At 43.1% G+C, this 25,176-nt stretch overlaps 4 non-coding genes across 4 annotated transcripts; 3 read left to right on the top strand and 1 right to left on the bottom strand.

The window, feature by feature from the left end:
• Positions 1-4,513: 4,513 nt before the first annotated feature.
• Positions 4,514-4,590, bottom strand: Trnas-cga. The gene has a single exon. It is a non-coding gene; the product is annotated as a tRNA-Ser (tRNA).
• A 146-nt stretch (positions 4,591-4,736) lies between these two features.
• Trnas-uga lies at positions 4,737-4,813 on the top strand. Its single transcript has one exon. It is a non-coding gene; the product is annotated as a tRNA-Ser (tRNA).
• Positions 4,814-5,334: 521 nt separating this feature from the next.
• Positions 5,335-5,411, top strand: Trnas-uga. The gene has a single exon. It is a non-coding gene; the product is annotated as a tRNA-Ser (tRNA).
• A 222-nt stretch (positions 5,412-5,633) lies between these two features.
• On the top strand, positions 5,634-5,710 carry Trnas-cga. Its single transcript has one exon. It is a non-coding gene; the product is annotated as a tRNA-Ser (tRNA).
• The last annotated feature ends 19,466 nt before the right edge of the window (positions 5,711-25,176 follow it).

Here is a 25,176-nt window from a genome sequence, read left to right as displayed (position 1 = left end):
GCAACATGCAGATCCCATATTCAAAGATTTATGGAAAGCATTTGACACGGTGCCCCACTGCAGGCTGTTAACGAAGGTACGTGCATATGGATTAAGTCAAAAGGTATCTGAGCGGATCGAAGATTTCTTAAGTAATAAAACGTAGTATGTTGTCCTTGACGATGAGTGTTCATCAGAGACAAGGATGTTGTCCCTGGTGCTCCAGGGAGGTGTGATAGGACCGCTGTAGGTCTCTATATGCATACATGTTTTGGCGGACGGGGAGGGCAGCAATCTGTGGTTGTTTGCTGATGATACTGTGGTGTATGGTAAGCTGTTGAAGTTGAGTGATTGTAGGTAGATACAAGACGACTTTCTAGCTGGTGTGGTGAATTGCAGCAAAGTGATATGAAACGCAACGAGCATGTGAGCTTTGTAGTGGGAGAGAAGAACGGTCGACTTCGATTTATTGGCAGAATTTTTGGAAAGAGTGATTCATCTGTAAAGTAGACCGCATATAGGATGCAGGTGCGACATCTTCTTGAGCACTGTCGATTTCTAGGTAGGTTTGAAGGAGGACATAGAAGCAACTCAGAGGCGAACTGCTAGATTTGTTGCTCATGTGATCGATCAGCATGCAAGTGTTACAGATATGCTTCAGGAACTCAAATGGAAATCCCTGGAGGAAAGGCAACTTTCTTTAAGAGTAATACTGTTGAGAAAATTTAGAGTACCGGCTTTTGAAGGCGATACAAACATACATTGTGCGTAAGGGCGACAAAGATAAGATACGAGAAATTATGGTTCATACGGAGGCATATGTATAGTCATTTTTCCCTCACTCTATTTGCGAGTGGAACAACAAGGGAAATGACCAGTACTGGTACAGGATACTCTCAGCCACGCACCGTACGGTGGCTAGCGGAATATCTGTGTAGATGTATATTGCTTGTAACCATTTTATCGTCCTCAGCACCCGCACAGACAAAAGTTCTTCAGCATGACAGTGCACCATTCTATTACTTCCACTACAAGGACATGCAGTTGTTTCTCTACCCCTTTATCCTTTTCAGCATATTTCTGATGTGTCAGAGTCGTAAATATGGGAGAAAGGAAGCTACACCCTACGTGATAGGTGCCTGTAATTCAGTTGTCTATTGAAATTCTTGTCAGCAAACATGTTTGAAACCTTGCTCTCTCTTGTGTGCTGTTAGCCTGTGATATATATATATATATATATATATATATATATATATATATATATGGTCACATATATATCAAAGAAAAAATAATAGAATTATTGAGTACAGTCCCGTTGATGACAACACCAAGGGTGGGGGACAAAACAGGACACGTTCGCAATCGATTTAGAAAAACCACTCGAAACTTAAATCAGTATGACAGAACAGAGTATTAACCTTTACGTTCCTGAATAAGAATCAAGTGCATTAAACAGTTTTAACCTCGCTTGGTGAAGTATTTTAGGAGCACTGAATATCTCATTTAAGAATTTTTCATCTATTTCATGCTTCGTGGGACCCTGCGCTGATGAATGTTTGGCATTCTTGCAGGCGGCGCCGGATGCCTTTGCTGAAAGCAAGAAGTTTCTGAAGTAGAAATATCTTAACAAAATGATAACATCATCGTCATTTTTTTACGCATTTTTCCCACGTCGGCGCAGGGCCAGCGTGGTCGTGAACAGATTTTGCGTGGTTATCTGCTTATTTGTCGTATGTGCACTATACATACAAAGATTACAAATCCACTACATGTCAACATTTAATCACAACTCCCCTGAACAAGATAGCACAAATGTCAACGCTCATATGCGGATATATAGGTCGTTTATGTAATTTATCACATCACTTGTCACTGTCCTGAAATCTGCGAAATGATCTTTGTAGGCTCATACAGCACATAATGATTCAACACGAGCACCAATTTGTCATTTCGCACCGCAGTCACAAGATGGTGATGAAAATTTGCCCCACTTATGGAGAGTATCTGCACATCTTCCTCGTCGGAGGGACAAGGATTGTTCACGTCTGTGTCTTTCATTAGGTCACACGTCCTCTCTGGTTGGTGTTAAAGAACAGTGAAGTATCTGAAGCCAAGAAGCAGAGCCTGCGAGATAATCTCAAAGATCTCCTGGCTAAAATGAATTTTTCGCAAGACATGTACTCACACAGTTCTTCTCACGATCCTACACCTATATATTTTTGTATGGTTAAGTTAACGGATGGCCACATGCCCTTTCTGTTGCCATTCCGTTACCACCCACGACGGAATATGTGTACCCTGCTGTCTGTGTGTAGTGTTATTCATTTGAAAGCGACCGAAAGTTTTCTAAATGTTTGTGAAACGTGTAACTGAGTCGTAAATTGGGCACCAGCACGATATTCACGAAGTGGGATGTGAGAAACTGTCTAAAAGCGACAGCCAGGCTGGGTGGCACACAGCCCCTCGTTTATCCGCCGTACGGATTCGATCCGGGACCGGTGCACCCAGCTGTCCCGAAAGCAGCGCTTTAAACACACACGTCTATCCGGGCGGGTAATTTAACGAAATAATACTGTCAGCCTTTAGATAGTGCAAAAGTGACTAATGCGTAATCTAAGTCTCGTCGAAGATCACTTTGCAGTATTGTCATGGAACTGAATCTCTGTCAAAAACTGCAAAGTGTATAAAAAGCTTAAGAATGTAGGTTGCCATAATATTTCATTTCATCTATCTGTATTCTTAGTCCAGCATCGGAGTGTTAATGGTTATAATTAGTTGTTGAGACTAACGACCAAATATATGCGACTGCACCGCTATTTCCCTCTTCGATCTATGTTTAAAAATCGGGGAGGACTGGGTTTTGAGTAATGTGTGGTTCTCTTCTTTTCATTAAATTACGTAATCGGAATGTTTGTCTCTGACCCTTCCGGAAGCGAGTACGTTAATGGTAAACTATTCCCTTCAATTTTTTAACCACGATGTCTCATTTGCTTGTCTTACCTCAGCGTAATAAACCAATATTTTCCCAGATATTACACAGAACGAGAAGTGTTTCATAACAAAAAAAAAAAAAAAATGCGATTCACAACACAAGTTAGTGGTTCTGTGTTATTATGTTTAACCGATGGCATCAGGCTATTTTTAACGCAAGTATAAAATTTTACACACTGCGTCATAACAGTGAAATACCGTATCCTGTATGCAGTACGTTCATTCAAGCAGAGTAATTCTCGTCCACGCTCAGACTATTACTGCAATTCGTACACTAATTAATATGCTGTGGGAGACAGTCTCAACGTAATCTGCCGATTAAGTGACTGACTTTCTAACTAGCTTAGGCACTACAGAAAGCTGATTATACTTTGACGAGAATAAAAGGGAAATAACCAATAAAACTACAAAAAAGCTCTGAGCACTATGGTACTTAACTTCTGAGGTCATCAGTCCCCAAGAAAACAACAAGTGTAACACGAGATTCCATCACCTTCGCTTGCAGTCTTATGCTAAACAATTAATGAACCCCAACGTTATGAGTTTACGCTTACTACTTCCTAACAAAGGCTTTCCAATGTTGATAGATTTTGCTTTCTTCAGGATGTAAGGGATGAACGAGTGAGTTTAGGTGATGAAAACTTGTGTATTGGTTGCAGGAGCGGTTGCCTAAGCCCTCTCCGGCTTTACGCCTCGCACGGCAGTGCTTAGTAGTCCGGCCGCCGCTTTATCGATTCAGTGGTCGTAATGGGGAAGACAACGGCCGCGGCTTACTTCCAGGATGTAGCCGCTCATTCCCAAGAAATATACGAGCTGCGACTGTGGAGTGTGGTAGTATTAGTGTTCTGCACACGGAGGAGAGGTGGTACAAGTAGCCTCCGCCATTCTCTGTACAGTAGTTTGCATTGTCTTTGTATACTAAAGAATATTGCAGACAGGCACACTAGATGAAGTTTAAAGGCTACATGCTAGAGCATTGTGTAAACGTCTCATAATAGTTCGGTTTCCTGTTGTCTATTCATCATTTCATTCCCCCACCACGTTTTGGATGGTTGGGGATTGGTAATAGCTGCTGGTCTGCCCAATACAACTTAAAAGATGAGTAAATTTTGCATTTTAAGACAGATAAAAATGAGTATTAAGAACTATAAAGGGCAATTTCTATTGATAAGATTCTGATGACAGTGTTGAGCTGGGTGCTGTGAATAACGACGTTGTATCTCAGTTTTGGGCTTTAGATATTATTATGTAATAAGGCGGATTTTGCGTAAGTATGGCACATATAGGAAGAGGGTGACTGTATGAAGAGCGAAGCGAATGGAACTCTATACCGGGAGAATCTGAATATTCACTTGAATGCGAGTAGTTGGTGGAACCTAGAACAGGGACGAGTAGAGGATGATGAAAAATTTTATATTATTTATTTATTAATTATCTACGTTGTTCATATTGTGGTGTTAACAGTGGCCGAGGTGCCACTATACAGGCTTCGATTTACCAACAGAAATTAAAAAGAAGTTGAAACTTCCTGGCAGATTAAAACTGCGTGCCCGACCGAGACTCGAACTCGGGACCTTTGCCTTTCGCGGGCAAGTGCTCTACCAACTGAGCTACCGAAGCACGACTCACTCCCGGTACTCACAGCTTTACTTCTGGCAGTATCTCGCCTCCTATCTTCCAAACTTTACAGAAGCTTCTGTAAAGTTCGAAAGGTAGGAGGCGAGATACTGGCAGAAGTAAAGCTGTGAGTACCGGGTGTGAGTCGTGCTTCGGTAGCTCAGCTGGTAGAGCACTTGCCCCTGAAAGGCAAAGGTCCCGAGTTCGAGTCTCGGTCGGGCACGCAGTTTTAATCTGCCAGGAAGTTTCACATCAGCGCACACTCCGCTGCAGAGTGAATCTCATTCTGGAAACATCCCCTAGGCTGTGGCTAAGCCATGTCTCCGCAATATCCTTTCTTTCAGGAGTGCTAGTTCTGCAAGGTTCGCAGGAGAGCTTCTGTGAAGTTTGGAAGGTAGGAGGCGAGATACTGGCAGAAGTAAAGCTGTGAGTACCGGGCGTGAGTCGTGCTTCGGTAGCTCAGTTGCTAGAGCACTTGCCCGCGAAAGGCAAAGGTCCCGAGTTCGAGTCTCGGTCGGGCACACAGTTTTAATCTGCCAGGAAGTTTCACATCAGCGCACACTCCGCTGCAGAGTGAATCTCATTCTGGAAACATCCCTCAGGCTGTGGCTAAGCCATGTCTCCGCAATATCCTTTCTTTCAGGAGTGCTAGTTCTGCAAGGTTCGCAGGAGAGCTTCTGTAAAGTTTGGAAGGTAGGAGGCGAGATACTGGCAGAAGTAAAGCTGTGAGTACCGGGCGTGAGTCGTGCTTCGGTAGCTCAGTTGGTAGAGCACTTGCCCGTGAAAGGCAAAGGTCCCGAGTTCGAGTCTCGGTCGGGCACGCAGTTTTAATCTGCCAGGAAGTTTCACATCAGCGCACACTCCGCTGCAGAGTGAATCTCATTCTGGAAACATCCCCCAGGCTGTGGCTAAGCCATGTCTCCGCAATATCCTTTCTTTCAGGAGTGCTAGTTCTGCAAGGTTCGCAGGAGAGCTTCTGTGAAGTTTGGAAGGTAGGAGGCGAGATACTGGCAGAAGTAAAGCTGTGAGTACCGGGCGTGAGTCGTGCTTCGGTAGCTCAGTTGGTAGAGCACTTGCCCGCGAAAGGCAAAGGTCCCGAGTTCGAGTCTCGGTCGGGCACGCAGTTTTAATCTGCCAGGAATTTTCATATCAGCGCACACTCCGCTGCAGAGTGAATCTCATTCTAAAAAGAAGTTGTTGGAGATTCCTGGTAGAAGCAGGCAAGGAATTGGTTGTGTAGCCTACTGAAGAAGACTTTAATATATATATATATATATATATATATATATATATATATGTGTTGTTTATGGGAAAAATGACGGAGTGTTGAGGTGCGTGAATTAGCACATAGTCGTATTCTAATTAGGCTTGAAGGCAGTGGCTGGAGTATACTTCTGAGACGGCACGGATGCGATTTGTTTCATTCGGTAGGATGAATAGATTGCTGGAATAATCTTGAAAGAGACCTGTGAATGGCAGGTCACGGTTCTAAGTGATGTGCTATAATGGACTGTTCAGATTACAGTTTATGGGAAATGCAGGATAAGTTGAAAGTTGCGTTTCAATTGTTACATTCAATTTTTAAATAGTTTTACTGTCACGGACTCAAGATCCTGTCTTTGCTACCTTGTTGGAAGGATGTTTGTAACAAGTGTGGATATGCAGTGTAAGTTGCTCTATTTGTCTCTGATATGTTGCTGCGGAAGCGTAATTAGCTCTGGGCGTTTCAGCGCGCTCCCAGTCGGTCTGATCACTGGCCATTAGATGGGTGTGGTCACTAGGAAGTTTGAAACGTCATGTTCCAGGAGACGTGCCGTAAGTATATTCAGATCAGAGATGGTGGTAGTAGTTCGACAGATTTGGTGAAAATGTTCGATTCATTCGAAGTGGTTGCCAACATGCAACGTGTTGCAGTCAATACTTTCGTATGGAATTCGTGTTGAGCAGATTATTTGTCAGTAATTTCGAGCGTTAAACTTGTTATGAATTTGGGAAGCGAGGTGATATTTTGGCGAGAGGTGTTACATGTTTTCTGAGCACAGTGAGCTTGAAGTTACTTACAAGATTATGTCGTGCGCATTCAATCCCAAAGATTACGTGTTCAGTTTCATCACTCTCCCATCAGATTTAGATCATTCTGTATTTTACTGAAAGTCGTAAATACAAATTATAATCGGTGTAAGTACTATAATTCTCGACTTCCATTCCATCTCTACCTTGAAAGCCAAGTGGCTCGTTTGATTTTTTTGCTCGATTTGAAGTCAATAAAAGTAATTAAATTGCTTTTATTGTTATTCGTCCCTACTTTACTAAGTCATTTGTTGAATATTCACGTGTATTTCTGGTGCACATTTGGCTGACGCCAACTTGTGCACGCCTGTTGGAAAGTAGATATTTTCTCTTCGTAATGGTTTTAAAAAACACATATAATGAATCATTTCACTTCTCAGATAGCTTCATTTCTTCAACACTAGTAAATATCGCATTCTCTGCAGGCCAATTTTCAGGTGTTAGATAAGTTTTGTCATGAGTACCGAAGCAGAATTGCTGCGAAAGATAATATACAGTGTGTATTCTCATGTTCCACGAAGTGAGTTGCACACAGGAGTGCATTGATGCGTTGTGTGTTCCGCAATAGTTCATGTATATCCAGTCTCTTCGAGCGATGCCATTGTTCAAATGATCTCGAGAAGTATTCAATTGGTTCAAATGGCTCTGAGCCCTATGGGACTCAACATCTGAGGTCATCAGTCTCCTAGAGCGTAGAACTACTTAAACCTAACTAACCTAAGGACACCACACGCATCCATGCCCGAGGCAGGATTCGAACCTGCGACCGTAGCGGTCGCGCGGTTCCGGATTGTAGCGCCTAGAATTTCTCGGCCACTCCTGCCGGCTCGAGAAGTATTATCAGCACTATTACGCTCTTGCCATTTTTGTAGAATCTTACGAATGATTTTCACAGTGTTTGACGTTCAGTTAAACACGCTATGCCTGCCGTTTACTAGTTACCCTATTTATTGTACGTGTAGGTTAAGCATTTACTTGCTTATTCATTTTTCGAAGTCAGATAGCATCATAAAATTGATTATTGGATCATGAGTTTCTTCATTACAAGAATCAGTGCCATTAAATCAAGGCTTATGATACTGGTTGCATTCATAGTCACATTACTAACAGAGTAGCCACCTTGCAGATAGGCCTCTGATCAGTAATTAATTGCTATATCTCTCATTTAATGTTTTTTCTGCATGTGTGTACCAATTTTTTATATACTGTACACTTCTGATTGTAGGTTAATGTCACAAGAAACTTATACATATAAAATAACTAATTGGTATAACTGTTAATAAATGTATTCCACTGTGAGACAAGACACCAATTACTTCGTGGAGAAATATTTGCGGTTCCCTAGGGAAGCACGATTGTGTCCAGGAGTGTACCTCTTCTTCCGAAGCAAATCGATGCCTACGAATGTCTTTCTTCACGGCTCCAGCAATATGGAAATCGCATGGGTAGCGATCAAGACTGTGTGCAGGATGTGTAAGAGCTACCCAGCGAAACTTCCGCAGCGCAGTCGAAATAACGCTAGCAACATGTGGGCGGAGCGCTGCAGAAAAATATTCGTGGTCATCACTTTGCTTCAGACGAAGAGTAAGGCGCCTGGGTATAATTGTGTCTCCGTAGGCAACGGCATATATTTTTCCTTGAAGGTATTGACAGTCTTGTCGAACAGTGGGATAAATGTTTTGAGTTATGTCGACTACTTTTGTAATAATAAGTAGTATACTTACTTTTTTTCCATCGGGCTCGTTTTCGCGGTTATTTGGCATCGTCAAATTGGAAATAAGCGATCTGTGTTTATTGAAAGATGTAGATTGAGAAAAAATTATTTATTTGTCTGTATCGCAAACATAATATAATATCTTCTAAAGATTAAACTAATACTCATAAAGGAAATAAGAGTAATCCGCTGAATTACAGACCCGTCTCACGAACAGCGGTTTGCTGTACGATTTTGGAACATATTCCGTGTTCAAACATTATGAATTACCTCGAAAAAAACGATTTACTGATATAAAGCCAGCACCGATTCAAACAATACCATTCTTGTGAAACAGAACTAGTTCTTTACTCTCACAAAGTAATGAGTGCTATAGAGGATATCAAATTGATTCGATATTTCTAGAATTGCAGAATGCTTTTGACACCGTTCCTCACAAGCGACTTCTAATGAACTGACGTGCCTAAGGATTATCGTCTCAGTTACGCTACCGGATCTGCGATTTCCTGTTAGAAATCTCACAGTTTGTAATAATGGACGTAAGGTCATCGAGTCAAGCAGAAATATTATCTGCCATTCCCCAAGGTAGTGTTGTAAGCCCTCTACCATTCCCGATCTAGATGAACGATTTAGGAGACATCTGAGCCGCCCTCTTAGGCTATTTGCTTAGGAGTGTGTTATTTACCGTCTTGTAAAGTCATGTGCTAGAAAAGTATGTGCCTAGCAAAAATATAGGGGAGGAAAGGGATCCACCTTGGTACAACAAATATATTAGGAAGTTGCTGAGAAAGCAGACAAAATTCGAAGTCGTTTAAAACGTAGTCACTGCCTCGCAGACAAACAGAAATTATGCGAAATGAAAGCAGCTGTCAGAAGGACAACGAGAGATTCTTTTAACGAACTTGAAAGCAATATTTTATCTGCAGGTTCTAAAAAATTTGGTCGTACGTAAAATCTATGAACGCTACAAATAATTCAATACCTTCTCTTGCTAACAGTACGGGTAATGTAACTGATGATGATAAACAGAAGGCCGAAATTCTAAACCTAGCTTTCAAAAACTCGTTTACGGTTGAGGACTGCAGAACCATTACCCCTTTCAATTATCAAACAAACGCAAGGATGGCTGACATAGTGTTTAGTGTTCAAATGGTTCAAATGGCTCTGAGCACTATCGGTCTTAACGTCTGAGGTCATCAGACCCCTAGAACGTAGAACTACTTAAACCTAACTAACCTAAGGATCGTGATGACAGGGTGTTGTGTGATGTCCTTAGGTTAGTTAGGGTTAAGTAGTTCTAAGTTCTAGGGGACTGATGACCATAGATGTTAAGTCCCATAGTGCTCAGAGCCATTCGAACCTAAGGACATCACACACATCCATGCCCGAGGCACGATTCGCACGATTCGAACCTGCGACCGTAGCTGCCGCGCGGTTCCAGACTGTAGCGCCTAGAACCGCTCGGCCACTCCGGCTGGCAGTGTTTAGTGTATCTGGGATGGTAAAACAGTTAAGATCCTTAGACGCCAGGAAGGTATCTGGCCCAGACGGTATCCCCATAAGATTATATGTTGACTGTGCTACAAATATAGCACCATTATTATCCATCATCTATCAGATATCATTGGAACAGCGGAAAGTTCCGCGGGACTGGAAGAAGGCCCAGGTCATAGCAGTCTATAAAAAGGGTAGAAAATCGGATGCACATAATTACCGGCCAATTTCACTGACATCGATTTGTTGTAGAATCATGAAACATATTTTGTGTTCAGACATGATGACCTTTATAGACTCTGAGAAGCTCATCTGCAGAAACCAGCACGGTTATAGAAAACAGTGGTCATGCGAGACACAGCTGGCCCTCTTTGTGCATGATATACAACAGGCTCTAGATACCGGCTCCCAGGGTGATGCCATATTTCTCCACTTTCGAAAGGCGGTCGACTCAGTTCCGCACTGTCGTTTGCTCCAAAAAGTCCGATGACATATGCGGTTGGATAGAAAGTTTTCTAACAGCAGTATGACGTCCTGAAGGAGGTGACTTCAACAGAATCAAGAGTAACATCAGGTGTGCCCCAGGGCAGAGTAAAAGGTCCGCTCCTTCTCACGATTTACATAAACGATCTGGTTGATGGTATTGACAGCGGCATTAGGCTGTTTTCCGATGATGCTGTAGTCTACAGGAAATTCGTATCACACGAAAGTTGTGAACAGATCAATGAGGATTTGCAGAAAATAAATGCGTGGTGTAATGACTGGCAATTACCTCTCAATATTACTAAATGTAACCTACTGCGTATAACAAGGCGAAAATGCCCATTAATGTACGAGTACGAAATAAATGCCCAGATATTGGAAGCCGTAACATCCGTCAAGTATCTGGGTGTGACTATTCGAAATGATCTCAAATGGAATGATCAGATTACACAAGTAACGGTAAAGGCAAACGCTAGATTGCGGTTTATTAGTAGAATACTGAAGCAATGCAGTCCTTCAACAAAGGAAATAGCTTACAGTACGTTAGTTCGTCCAGTCTTAGAATATTGTTCGTCTGTATGGGACCCTTACCAGTTGGGTCTGATTCAAGAGATTGAGAAGGTCCAAAGGAGAGCGGCAAGATTCGTAACTGGTACGTTTAGCCATCGCGAGAGCATTACAAATCTCACAGAAAGTTTGAAGTGGGACACACTTGCAGATAGAAGGCGCGCTAAACGGAAGGGGCTGCTCACTAAACTCCGAAATCCGATCTCCACCGAGGATGTAGAGCATATATTATTACCACCAACTTTCGAATCGCGCAATGATCACCATTCAAAGACAAGGGAAATTAGAGTTCGTACTGAGGCGTTCAGACAGTCGTTTTTCCCTCGCGCGATCCGCTAGTGGAACAGAGAGGTGGAAATATGACTTTAGAGCGAATTGTGCCCTCCACCACACACACTTTGTTGGCTAGCGGAGTATATATGTAGATGCAAACCAATTGCCAAATGATTCAGAGACGATGTATTGAAAGGGAAGTGTTAGTTCCGCCGCGTTACTTTCTCTGGAAGTAGCCCGTGTTCTTTATTGTCAATGACACACTGATCACGTTCACATTTTCTTCAGGTATCAACAGCCTTTGGCGAAGGGATGGACACGGCTGTTTTTACGTATTTATTTCATGACGCACATCCATTTCTCCTACTCCTTATATGTTTTATCAGTTATGTATTAAATGTTAGCGGTGCGGTCTAACGCACGGCCTCCCGGATTGGGAAGGAGCGCCTGGTCCCCGGCACGAATCCACCCGGCGGACTTGTGTCGAGGTCCGGTAAGCCGGCTAGTCTGTGGATGATTTTTAGGTGGTCTTCCATCTGCCTCGGCGAATGCGGGCTGGTTCCCCTTATTCCGCCTCAGCTACACTATGTCGGTGATTGCTGCGCAAACAAGTTCTCCACCTACGCGTACACTACCATTACTCTATCACGCAAACATAGGGGTTACACTCGTCTGGTGTGAGACGTTCCCTAGGGCGTGGGGGTGTTTTTCCCAACCTGGGGGTAATTATCCCTGAGGGGTAAAATGAAATTTTATGAGCGGTAAAAAATAAACGATTCGAGTCTCTTTTCAAAAGATCATTACTACTATCACAATTTTGTAAGACTCTAATACTGATTATATAAATTATCAATAATTACTTTTTCTCAGTTTGTAGCAAAAAAAAAAAAAAAAATGGTTCAAGTGGCTCTGAGCGCCATGAGACTTAACGTCTGAGGTCATCAGTCCCCTAGAACGTAGAACTACTTACACATAACTAATCTAAGGACATCACACACATCCATGCCCGAGGCAAGATTCGAACCTGCCACCGTAGCGGTCACGCGGTTCCAAACTGTAGCGCCTAGAACCGCTCGGTCACCCCGGTCGGCTCAGTTTGTAGCATTAACGCGGTGGTGGTTACAGGTTCCTTACATAGTCCACCCACTGCACAGAAGTTTCTGCCAGTTCGGAAGTAAGGGGTGCAACAATCAGGTGATTTGCCAACGGTAAATACTGTGCACACGTTTTAACTTGGGTTATTTTAAATGGGGTTTCAGTGTGCATGTCAAGCAAGTGCCGCAATGGAGAGGAGTAATGCAGGGGAAGTACGTTTTGTAACAAGTGTATACCCTCACTTTCAGTAGTTAGGTTTCGTATCTGAGAAGGAGCTGTGCGAGGCACTTGTGACGCCTCAGTAATTTCTTCGTCATTCATTCTAATAATCCCTCCTCCCCCCCCCCCCCCTCCATCATCCTCCCTCCCTCCCTCCACACACAAACTGAATATCATTCATTTTTCATCATTTTAAAAATAAAAGTCGCCCAAGAAGAGTCTTTAATTCTGCAGTTTTCAGAGCACTTAATGTTTGACGACTTGATGATACAATGAGCTTCGTTTATTGAGTTTCGTTAACAATTTTTCAGGTTCCTTAAGGTTTTTTTCTTTGTGATATAGGGCTTAGCCATTGTCTATACGCCATCCATGCCATTGCAACAGCTGTAACAAAGAGCAGGTACTTTCATTTATTTGTTGTAGCTTCAACTTACAGTAAAGTGAATAGTGTGCAATACGAGTGTTTAAGGATTCTTGCAAGTAGAATTATTTGATTATATCTGTTTCATGTTGTTTGGTATTTGTCTCCATGCTCCCACGAGGACATACTATACGTAGAAAGGACCATATGCCTCCTAAGTTAATTAAGAGTAGCACTTGCGTGTAATTTTGTTAGTAATCCAAGAAAGATCCAATGTGATGACTACATAATCTTGGTATTACCTTCCAGTCACCCACCTGGTGTTGGCACACACAGCCAATGACTGATGATGGTTCTTGCGGATATTCATAGTAGAAGTGTTGCGTGTGGAATTTTTCTAATAATCCAAGAACGATCCAACATGGTGTTTACAAAATTTTGCAATTGACTTCCAATCACCCATATGATCTTCCATACGTAGTCAATGAGTATCGGTCGTCAGAATGAGATTTTCACTCTGCAGCGGAGTGTGCGCTGATATGATTATATATATATATATATATATATATATATATATATATATATATGATATTATATGATTATATATATATATATATGATATTATATGATTATATATATGATTATATCTGCCAGGAAGTTTTAGTATCGGTCGTTCATGAAGAATTTTATGCCAGGCTAAACGTGTAATCGCCTGAAGATTTATTAGGATGTACTGTTTGTTTCGGATACTCTGTAACGTGTATTTTTGTCTGTTCGATCTTCACTTGCCACGCAATGATATCTTGCTATTATTTACTCACTGTTCCCGCCAGTTTTATTCAGACCACTAGTAGTGATGTTGTTTACATAATTACTATAAACGGTAGCCACTGACTAGTACGTTGGGGGCACAAGTATCCCGGTTGGAACATATTTTTTCCCCAACCCCGTTGACAGTAAATTACATAACCGCTTGGGTATAGATGTTGAGCGCTATCAGCACATGAAATAGTTTTTTTATGTTTCGTCCTCACCTGAGATTTGGGCCACCGTGTTGTAAGAAACTGTATCTTTAAATGAGAGTTACCCTCATATTCTTCACGCTAGTAATTTCATTACCCGGCGCCCCACCTGACAAAACAATCCTTAAGAGGTCTACCCCGTGAAGTAATGTAAACTGAGTCACTAATTAAAATGGAATCCTATGGTGATAATTATCATCTCCTTAGGTTGCTCGTTCCGTCCTTTAGCGTTATCCGATGTAATAAGTTGTTTAGTTCAAGATTGAAGGAAGTTATTGATGAAATAAATATTCAGGTTGCCCTAACCCTCCCCCCCCCCCGCCCCCATCACCATTTATCATCAGCGAGCATTTTATCAATGAAGGTACGGAGATTGTGAGCAGTTATTGTAATTTCAGTGCACACCGTAAGACAACGATTAATAAGAGTATTCGCCAAATCACCGAGTTTAAATCTGTCGAGTCGTACTCATGCACAATGTAAAAATCTTATGGTGCCAAAGGTGGCAGATGACTCTAGAGAATGGTGTAAATCAATCCACATGAGCACTAAAAGGTATGCGCTAAATTTCGGTTACACAATAAATCACACTAATCGAAAGTCTGTAAATACAATCACATACTTACGGATTCTTAACTCCGCTCGAACAGGCCATTAAGGCCGAACGGTATGGACCGACCGCCGTGTCATCCTCAGCCCACAGGCGCCACTGGATGCAGATATGGAGGGGCATGTGGTCAGCACACCGCTCTCCTCGCCGTATGTCAGTTTCCGAGACCGGAGCCGCTACTTCTCAATCAAGTAGCTCCTCGGTTTGCCTCGCAAGAACTGAGTGCCAACAGCGCTCGGCAGACCGGATGGTCACCCATCCAAGTGCTAGCCCAGTCCGGCAGAGCTTAACTTCGTTCATCTGACGGGAACCGATATTGCCTCTGCGGCAAGGCCGTTGGCGTACTTATGGATTACAGTTATGAATAACTTACATTGTAACAATCCTATACATGGTGGTCCATTGATAGTCACCGGGCCAAATGTCTCACGGAAAATGTCAAACGAAAAAACTACAAACAACGAAACTCGTCTACCTTGAAGGGGGAAACCAGATGGCGCTATGGTTGGCCCGCTAGATGGCGCTACCATAGGTCGAACGGATATCAACTGCGTTTTTTTAAATAGGAACCCCAATTTTTTGGTTATATATTCGTGTAGTATGTAAAGAAATATGAATGTTTTAGTTGGACCACTTTTTTCGCTTTATGATAGATGGCGCTGTAATAGTCACAAACGTGTAAGTACGTGGTATCACGTAACATTCCGCCAGTGCGGACGGTATTTGCTTAGTTATACACTACCCGTGTTAAAAAGGACCGTTTACCAATGGCGGACAAGGTCGATATCATGTTGATGTATGGCTACTGTGATCAAAATGCCCAACAGGCGTGTGCTTTGACTGCTGCTCGTTGTCCTGGACGACATCATCCAAGTGTCCGGATCGTTCGCCGGATAGTTACGTTATTTAAGGAAACAGGAAGCGTTCAGCCACATGTGAAACGTCAGCCACGACCTGCTACAAATGATGATGCCCAAGTAGGTGCTTTAGCTGCTGTTGCGGCTAATCCGCACATCAGTAGCAGACAAATTGCTCGAGAATCGGGAATCTCAAAAACGTCGGTGTTGAGAATGCTACATCAACATCGATTGCACCCGTACCATATTTCTATGCACCAGGAATTGCATGGCGACGACTTTGAACGTCGTGTACAGTTCTGCCACTGGGCACAAGAGAGATTACGGGACGATGACAGATTTTTTGCAGGCGTTCTATTTAGCGACGAAGCGTCATTCACCAACAGCGGTAACGTAAACCGGCATAATATGCACTATTGGGCAGCGGAAAACGAACGATGGCTGCGGCAGGTGGATCACCAGCGAACTTGGCGGGTTAATGTATGGTGCGGCATTATGGGAGGAAGAATAATTGCCGCCCATTTTATCCATGGCAATCTAAATGGTGCAATGTATGCTGATTTCCTACGTAATGTTCTATGGATGTTACTACAAGATGTTTCACTGCATGACAGAATGGCGATGTACTTCCAACATGATGGATGTCCGGCACATAGCTCGCGTGCGGTTGAAGCGGTACTGAATAGCATATTTCATGACAAGTGGATTGGTCGTCGAAAAATGTTCAAATGTGTGTGAAACCTTATGGGACTCAACTGCTAAAGGTCATCAGTCCCTACGCTTACACACTACTTAAGCTAAATTATCCTAAGGACAAATACACACACCCATGCCCGAGGGAGGACTCGAACCTCCGCCTGGACCAGCCTTGGTCGTCGAATCACTATACCATAGCCCGCACGTTCACCGGATCTGACGTCCCCGGATTTCTTTCTGTGGGGAAAGTTGAAAGATATTTGCTATCGTGATTCACCGACAACGTCAGACAACATGGGTCAGCGCATTGTCAATGCATAAGCGAACATTACGGAAGTCGAACTACTCACTGTTGAGAGGAATGTCGTTATACGTATTGCCAAATGCATTGAGGTTGACGGATATCATTCTGAGCATTTATTGCATTAATGTGGTATTTACAGGTAATCACTCTGTAACAGCGTACGTTCTCGTAAATCATAAGTTCACAAAGGTACATGTATCACATTAGAACAACCGAAATAAAATGTTCAGACATACCTACGTTCTATATTTTAATTTAAAAAACCTACCTGTTGCCAACTGTTCGTCTAAAATTGTGAGCCATATGTTTGTGACTATTACAGCGCCATCTATCACAAAGCGAAGAAAGTGGTCCAACTAACATTCTTATTTCTTTACGTACTACACGAATATGTAATAAAAAATGGAGGTTCCTATTTTTAAAAACGCAGTTGATATCCGTTTGACCTATGGCAGCGCCATCTAGAGGGCCAACCATAGGGCCATTGTGTTTCCCCCTTCAAGCTAAACAAGTTTCGTTCTTTGTATTATTTTCGTTTGACGCTTATTTCGTGAGATATTTGGCCCGATCACGATCAATGGAGCACCCTGTAGATAATGTTGTTTGCAAAGCGAACGAAATACTGCTGTTTATTGGCAGAACATTTAGAAAAAGCAACAGATCTACTACATAGATGCCGACACCACGCTTGATAGTCCTCTTTTGGAGTGTAGGTCCGCATCACATTGGATTGGTGAACGACATCGAAAAAGTTCAAAGAAGGGCAGCTCTTTCTCTATTGTTGTGATTTAGGGGTGAGTGTATCCCGAATATTATACGTGAATTTGGGTGCCAATCATTAAAACAAAGGTGTTTTCAATTACTAAATAGTAAGTTGCAGTTCCTGTATTGGTCTTACGCATGCTTGAACGAATATTGACCCTTGAAAGTGTCACCAGGGGTCCTGGAATTAGTCAGCAAATTCCAAGGAATTTCCTCCGAAGAATTGCAGCAGAGACTGTTTTGAAGCGTTCTAGCACGAAGAAAATTTTGAGACAGAGCTTACACATATTTCAATTCAAATTCCAGGGCCACAAAGCCACATCTGTAGGAGCTGTGCGAAATAGGGCTTACGTTGCGAAACGGAGTCTCACAATGATTGATAATGAAGATTTGATGTTGGTGGCATCTAGTGCACAGATGAAGGACTCTTCTACCTGAATAGAGTCGAGAATGAATAAAACTGGTGCTTTTGGGGTTCCGAAGACCCTATTTATACGAAGGGAAAACGCTGTATTTTACTGTTTGGGCTGCGGTATGCAGATGGAGCATTATTGACCCTTCTTTCATATGGGAAACCATCATTGGTGAACGTAACATGGCAATTTTGTCGCCACGTAGCTCTTTTTGGAGGATCTACCAGGCACCGAGCGGTTAATGCAAGATTTGACCAGACCACATGTTACCGAAAAGATGTTTCGCTTTCTTGATGAAAAATTTGGGATAGAGTCATTGTACTGCATAATTTTAAATTTACTGGCGCATGAATGTATAAACCTCCACATTCACCCGATTAGCCTTCATATGACTACTGTTTGTTGGACACATCGAAATACACTGTCTCCAAGATCCATCCCACCACGCTGGACGAGCTTCAATCGTCGAGCTGTGTGGGCATCCGAATCCATTTCTGTTGAGACACTATAGGATGTGATGGCAAATTTCATTGTTCATTTAGGGCCTCTCTGTTCTGCGAGTGGTGAACATTTCGTTAAGATAGCGATGTGATTGGGAAGTCTGCTTTCAGAGTACGAGTTTAAATATGCACGCTTATAGTGTACGTGCTGCACAGAGTACAGCGCTATTTGCTAGCAGCTTTCCGAGCTATTGCGAAACATCTCTATAAAATTCTGACACCCTTCACAATGAACATGCCTTTTGTTGCACTGGACTATCGCTCTTAGTTTTCGAGATACTTACTTTTGGAGCCGAGAACTCATTCCTTGGCCACAGTCTACAAAATAGGTGACAAAAGTCATGGGATACCTTCTAACATCGTGTCGGACCTCCTTTTCTCCGGCGTAGCGCAGCAGTTCAACGTGGAATGGACTCAACAGGTCGTATCCTACAGAAATACTGATCCATGCTGCCTCTACAGCCGTCCACTATTGCGAAAGTGTTGCCAGTGCAAGATTTGACGCACGAACTGACCTCTCGATTATATCCCATAAATGTTTGATAGGATTCTTGTCGGGCGATCAGGATGGTCAAGTCGTTCGTTCAAATTGTTCTAACGTTCTTCAAATCAGTCGCTAACAATTGTGGACCCTCGCCATGGAACATTGTCATCCGTATAAATTTCACTGTTTGCGAACTTGAAGTCCATGAACAGCAGCAAATGGTCTCCAAGTAGCTGAACAGAAAAATTTCCAGTCAATGGTCGATTCAGTTTGGCCGGAGGACCCACTCCGTTCCATGTAAACACAGCCCACATCACGTCATTAAGCAGCCATCACTGGCTTGCTCAGTGCCTTATTGAGAACTTGGGTCAATGGCTTCGTCTGGTCTGCACCACACTCGAGTCCTACCATCAGGGCTCACCAACTGAAATCGGGACTCTTCTGAGCAGGCCACTGTTTTCCAGCTGTCTCGGGTCGAACCGATGTGGTCACTAGCCAAGAAGAGGCGCTACAGGCGAGCTGGCCGGCTCTATTTGTATCCCGCCGGGGAGGCGGCGCGTGGGTAAGGAACAGGAACAGGAAAAGGTACTAATCTCTCGGTACTGCAAATACTGTTTAAGCACCTTTACCAGTGGATTAACATATGCAAACATATTACTTAGTTTGCAAGGTGGAACGAAGTTGAAGCGAAGTGTCCTGGCTGTCTGCACCTGATGAAATGGGCTGAAGCAGACGCGGAGCTCGTAGAGCTGCACAGCACCAGCTAGAGGGCGCTGCCGTCAGTGTCTTGTGGTAGTGCCAACCTTTGAAACTGTGGCATCGTTACTATCGACACCACAGTTCTAGGCACTTCAGTCTGGAACTGCGCTGCTGCTACGGCTACCGATCCGAATCCTGCCTCGGGCATGAATGTGTGTGATGTCCTTAGGTTAGTTAGGTTTAAGTAGTTCTAAGTCTAGGGGACTGATGACCTCAGATGTTAAGTCCCAAATGCTTAGAGCGTTTGAACCATTTTTTCGCTACAGGCGATGTCGTGCTCTCAGCAAAGGAACTGGCGGCATTATCTTAACGGATACGTTCGTCGTACGTCCCACGTTGATTTCTTCGGTTATTTCACACAGTGTTTCTTATCTGTTAGCACTGACTACTCTAAATAAACGCCGCGGTTCTCGGTCGGCCGTCGGCCACTGTGTTGTCTGTGATGAGAGGTAATGCCCGAAATTTGATATTGTTGGCACACTCTGAACACTGTAAATCTCGGAATATTGAATTCCCTAACTATTTCCGAAATGGAATATCCCATGGATTTAGCTCTTACTACCATTCCGGTTACAGAGTCTGTTAATTCCCTTTGTGTGGTCATAATCACGTCGCAAACCTTCTCACATGAAGCATCTCAATACAAATGACAGCTCAGCCAATGCACTGCCCTTTTGTATCTTGTATGCGCGATACTACCACCATTTGAATATGTGCATATTTCTTTCCAATGATTCTTGTCACATCAGTGTATATCCATGTGTGGTGCGGTGTCCGTGTTTTCATTCCAGATTATGTAACCCTGATAGTTACTACTCAGTAATACGAGGACGTGCTGGAAAGTAATGCGTCAGAACCTTTTATGTGACAACTCTGAAACGTTTCTAAGTAAAACCAACGGTATTAACATTCCAATAATTAATCTTCATTTCTACATAGTTGTCCCTCAACACAGTAACCCTGGCGGCGAACACTTTTCTCGCAACGGGAGACCAGTTTGTTGATATCATTACTGTAAATTGTTTGCCTTTGCTGACGAAGCCACAACTTCAGCTCTGTTTGCACGGCTTCACCGCTGTCGAAGTGAAGTCTCTGAAGGTGTTCCTTAAGTTTTTCAAACAGATGAAAATGGGATGGGGCCAAGTCGGGACAGTATGGAGGATGATCGATGACAATGAGCCAATGATGTCGGATGGTTGCAAGTGTCGCAGGTCTCGCGTGTGGTCTGGCATTGTCGGGTTGAAGGAGAAGGTGCTCTATGTGTGGGTGAAGTCTTGGAATTTGAGACTCGCCTACAGCACTTTGTTTCTCAAGCACCGACATAATTACTTTACACACCGCGCTGTTACACGCTTCAACTCGCTGCCATCTAGTGACAGAGGGCTGCAAATATGAGGACATGAAGAGTATGGATGTACAATGACGGTAACGACTGTTTTATTTACAAAGCTTTAAGAGTTTTCACATAATATTCCTGAGGCGTTACTATTCAGTACATCCTCGTAGAGTGTGACAGCCGCGCGGGATTAGCCGTGCGGTCTCGGCACTGCAGTCATGGACTGTGCGGCTGGTCTCGGCGGAGGTTTGAGTCCTCCCTCGGGCATGGGTGTGTGTGTTTATCCTTAGGATAATTTAGATTAAGTAGTGTGTAAGCTTAGGGACTGATGACCTTAGCAGTTAAGTCCCATAAGATTTCACACACAGTTGAACTGTTTTTTTTTTTTCTTTTTTTTTTTGTACAGTGTGACAGTTATTGAACTGTGTGAAATAAAATCGTCATAACTTCTGAGCGGCTTGCGTTAGGACGTTAAAACTGCACCATTGGCCGCGGGGCATGATGGGAATTAGTACGCATATGTATGGTTTGGTCTAGCTACGAAACCAACTTTCATTTGAATGGGTTAATCAACAAACGAAATTGGCACATTTGGGGGACTGAGAACCCGCATTTCGCGATCAAGATGTCTCTTCACCCTCAATGGATGACTATGTGGTGTGCAAAGTCCAGGCAAGGAATGATCGGTGCTATATTCCTTGATGGCACGGTGTCTATCGAACGGTACGTAAAGGTTCTAGACGATAGCTTCAACCCCATTATCCAAGGTAACCTTATTTCTACCAGATATGATTCATGCAAGGCCGAGTTCGACCCCATCGAAGAAGGAGAGTGTTTGATGTCCCTGAGGAGCACTTTGGGGATCGCATTCTGGCTCTGGAGTATCCAGAGGCCACTGGGATGGGCCTCGATTAGCCACCATATTCTCAGGATCTGAACATATGCGCCTCCTTTTTGTGTGGCTATATTAAATGGTTCAAATGGCTCTGAGCACTATGGGACTTAACATCTGAGGTAATCAGTCCCCTAGAACTTAGAACTACTTAAAGCTAACTAACCTAAGGACATCACACACATCCATGCCCGAGGCAAGATTCGAACCTGCGACCGTAGCGGTCGCGCGGTTCCAGACTGAAGCGCCTAGAACCGCTCGGCCACACCGTCCGGCGGCTATATTAAAGACAAGGTGTTCAGCAACAACCCGAAAACTATTGCTGAGCCGGAAACAGTCATTCAGGAGGTCATCGACAGCGTCGATGTTCCGACGCTTCAGAGGGTCACGCAGAATTTCGCTATTCGTCTGCGTCACATCTTCGCCAGTGATGGTCAGTATATCGAACATGTCATAATAGAAATCAGAAAATCTGTAATGATGTTTACATGTTGAGTAAAGTGTGTGCACGCCGCAATATGTAACTAATTTACGTTTTTTCATATAGTTCAATAACTGTCATCGTGTATGTTTCCGCTGAGCGACATGGTCTTCCTCTTAAAACTGCACAGTCTTAGTGGGGAGCTTCCCTTCTCTGTATGTCACCGGGTGCCGGAATTAGAGCATCTTAGGGGTATGCTAAACATCTCGGCACGCATCCCAGGCTGTCTTTCTCACTGTACATTACATAGCGGTAGCACTTTGGAAAATTCTATTGCTTAGTTTGTTGCCGTAATACTTAACTTATTTTTGTCAGTAATGAAAAAATATTTTTTTCGAAGCAGTAGTTCTTTGTCTCGAAGTATAGGATTGAGATTAGAGTTGCTGCTGCTTATGTAATTGTGATCTTTAATATTTGCGGCACCGTACACAAGTGCACGGGTAATCTACTGCCGAAGTGTAGTCCTGTTGCGTGGCCTTTTCGTGTGATAATTATGCGATGTGCGGTTTCTTATATTGTCGATAACGTATGGCTTGCAGAAACGCCGGAAGGTGGCTGCGCTCAGCGCTAAGTGAGTGAGCGGTGTTTACAATGGCCGCCGTGCCGACAGGTAACGCAGGGAGGGGCGGCGGCTGCGGGGCTTTGATGTCCGCGCGACAATGCGCTCCTCTTGTTTAGACGTCTAATTTAATGTGCTCGCACCGTAAACGGACTCTGTTCCTGTCGGCTTGGCATAGTGCTGTCTCCATTAATGGACGCTTTGGTCCTGCGCGTAAGAGCGAACTGCTCGCGGAAAACGGGTTATAGTTATACAGCTCTACTCGTTGGGGAAACAGTATTGTGCGAGAACAACGGGCTTCCTAATTGATGTGCAATGTTGCTCAAAATACAGAATAAATCAATGAAGTAAAGTGAAATAATTGCTCCGCAGTATTGAGAAGCCTGCTAATGCTAGAAATCGAATATATACAGTGGCCGACGGACCGGTTTACGTTATACATCTGCGTCTACATCTATACCCCGCAAACTACATTATGTCGTATGGTGGAGCATACCATTTCCCACGTTCCCCGTATCATTCGCGAATGGTACGTGGGAAGAACGACTGTCGATGAGCGTCCGTATAAGCTCAAATATCTCCGATTTTCTCATTCTGGTTATTTCGAGAGGAATGTAAGAGAAAGGAAAGAACGTACCTCCCCAAAATACTGGAGAACTCTTACCTATGATACACACCACCTCTCTTGTAACGTCTGCCACTGTAGTCAGATCATCATGTCCGTAACGCTCTAGTGCTTACGAATCTATCCCCTATCCCGTGACGAAACGCGGCGTTCTTCGATAGATCCTCTGTATCTCTTGTATTGATCCAGTATTGGATGTAGGTTCAGCCTTTAATGCAAAACACTGTATTTTATTGTTATCCATACCTGTTTCAGCACCTCTGTGCCGTCATCAGTGGGCTTTGTTTATTGGACAACTGTAAAAATGGACATAACTAAAAAAATAGGTGTAAGGACAATTCTTGTTCGTTTTTGTTCCCAGGCCTCATTTCGTTAAATCAGTTACAACCTAAAATATATTGACTTTTACAGTTTCCCAGTAAATAAAACCCACTGATGGTGACACAGAGGTGCTGAAACGTGTTTGGGTAACAAGAAAAAACAGTGGTTTGCATAAACGGTGGAACCTATATCCAGTAATTTTAACTGTAAACACGGAAGTAATACTAGAGCTGCAAATCCAAAAGATGAATATTGATCCAGAGAGGTAAGGGTACAAGACTAATAAAAAATACTCAGCAGTAAGTTTTACAAGTGTTTCGTAATTCATTTCTTTCCTGGATGAATTACATTTCCTTAAGGTTTTTCAAATGAGTCAGTATAGTATCCGCCTTTTCGACAATGTATTTCATTTTGGTCTTTCTCCTTTAGATCGCTCTGGACGGTTATTCTTCAGTGTTTTCCGGATTCTAGTTTCCAGCGATCTATCGTCTTCGATGTAATCTAACTGTAATGCATCTGTTCGCTTATTTATATGGAATACGATACAATTATCCGCGTTCAGGTTCAACAACCAGTTCCTGCACCAGTCTTAGATTGTTTTCGTGTCTTCCTGCATTTCGCTCGTATTCTGGCTTAGTTACCCCCGCATAGACAACAGCATCGCCTGCGAAGACCCTCATGGAATTTCCGACGTTATCCACTAAACCCACTAGTTACATACATTTCAAGCATCAACGGCTCTATAACAATTCTTTCGCTTACTGCCGAAGTTACCTTTACATCTGTCGATGTCGTTGCATTAAGATCACATGTTGAGTTCTATCTGCAAGGAAGTCTTGCATTCAGTCACAAATCTGGTTACAAACTTGGTAAGCTTGCTGTTTGTTCACTAAACGACTATGTGGAACTGTAATAATGTCTTCGGGAACTCAAGGGACACTGTATGAACGAGGGTACCTTTACCAACGGTGCTCCGAATTTCATGAACGAACAGAACGAGGTGAGTTATTTCAAATTCTTTGTTTACGCAATCTATTTTAAGTTTCTGTGGATATTTTCGTTCCCTAAAAATGTCATAATGACAGAATTTTACTAAACATTCTAGGTTTACTTCCCGCGTTAAATCTGGGTAAAATCTTGAGCTTTCGACGAAATCAACCATTCTTTTCGTCAGGAGAAACTGGTGGTAGTGGTTGCTTTTGTGGTGGTCATTAGTAACAGTGTACGTCCTGCTACAGTGACCTGTAATAATATAATGTTCTAGCGTTTGGAGTCCTAAAAGAAAAGAACGATTAAATTTGAAGTCTCGTCGACGATGTGGTTTTTCGAGACGGAGTATGAGCTCGGATTGGGTAACGATGATGGGGGAAATAGACTGGGTCGTTCCGAAAGAAATAATACTGGCATTCAATTTAAGTTATTTTGAAATGGACGGACTGGAATCGATTAGATAAAATGCGTATTATGTCACCATATATAGTTTTCTTCGTTACAGCTATGAATATTCTTACTGTCGTAAGTGTTCCGGATGTAACAGGTCTTTCAGAGCCGACGGGCCTGCGTGTTATTCTCTGCCAGTATGTACTTGCATGGTGTCAACTTTCCAGACACTAGCGTCGCTACTTGTCCGCAAGTAGTTTCTCACTTATCACTTCTAGGCTGAGTGCACCATATTCCAGTCTACCCATGAAG

The sequence above is a fragment of the Schistocerca piceifrons genome, chromosome X (assembly GCF_021461385.2).
Source record: "Schistocerca piceifrons isolate TAMUIC-IGC-003096 chromosome X, iqSchPice1.1, whole genome shotgun sequence".
Classification (NCBI taxonomy): domain Eukaryota; kingdom Metazoa; phylum Arthropoda; class Insecta; order Orthoptera; family Acrididae; genus Schistocerca; species Schistocerca piceifrons.
The sequence above is the reverse complement of the archived record's forward strand: the minus strand, read 5'-3'. Positions and strand labels throughout refer to the sequence as shown.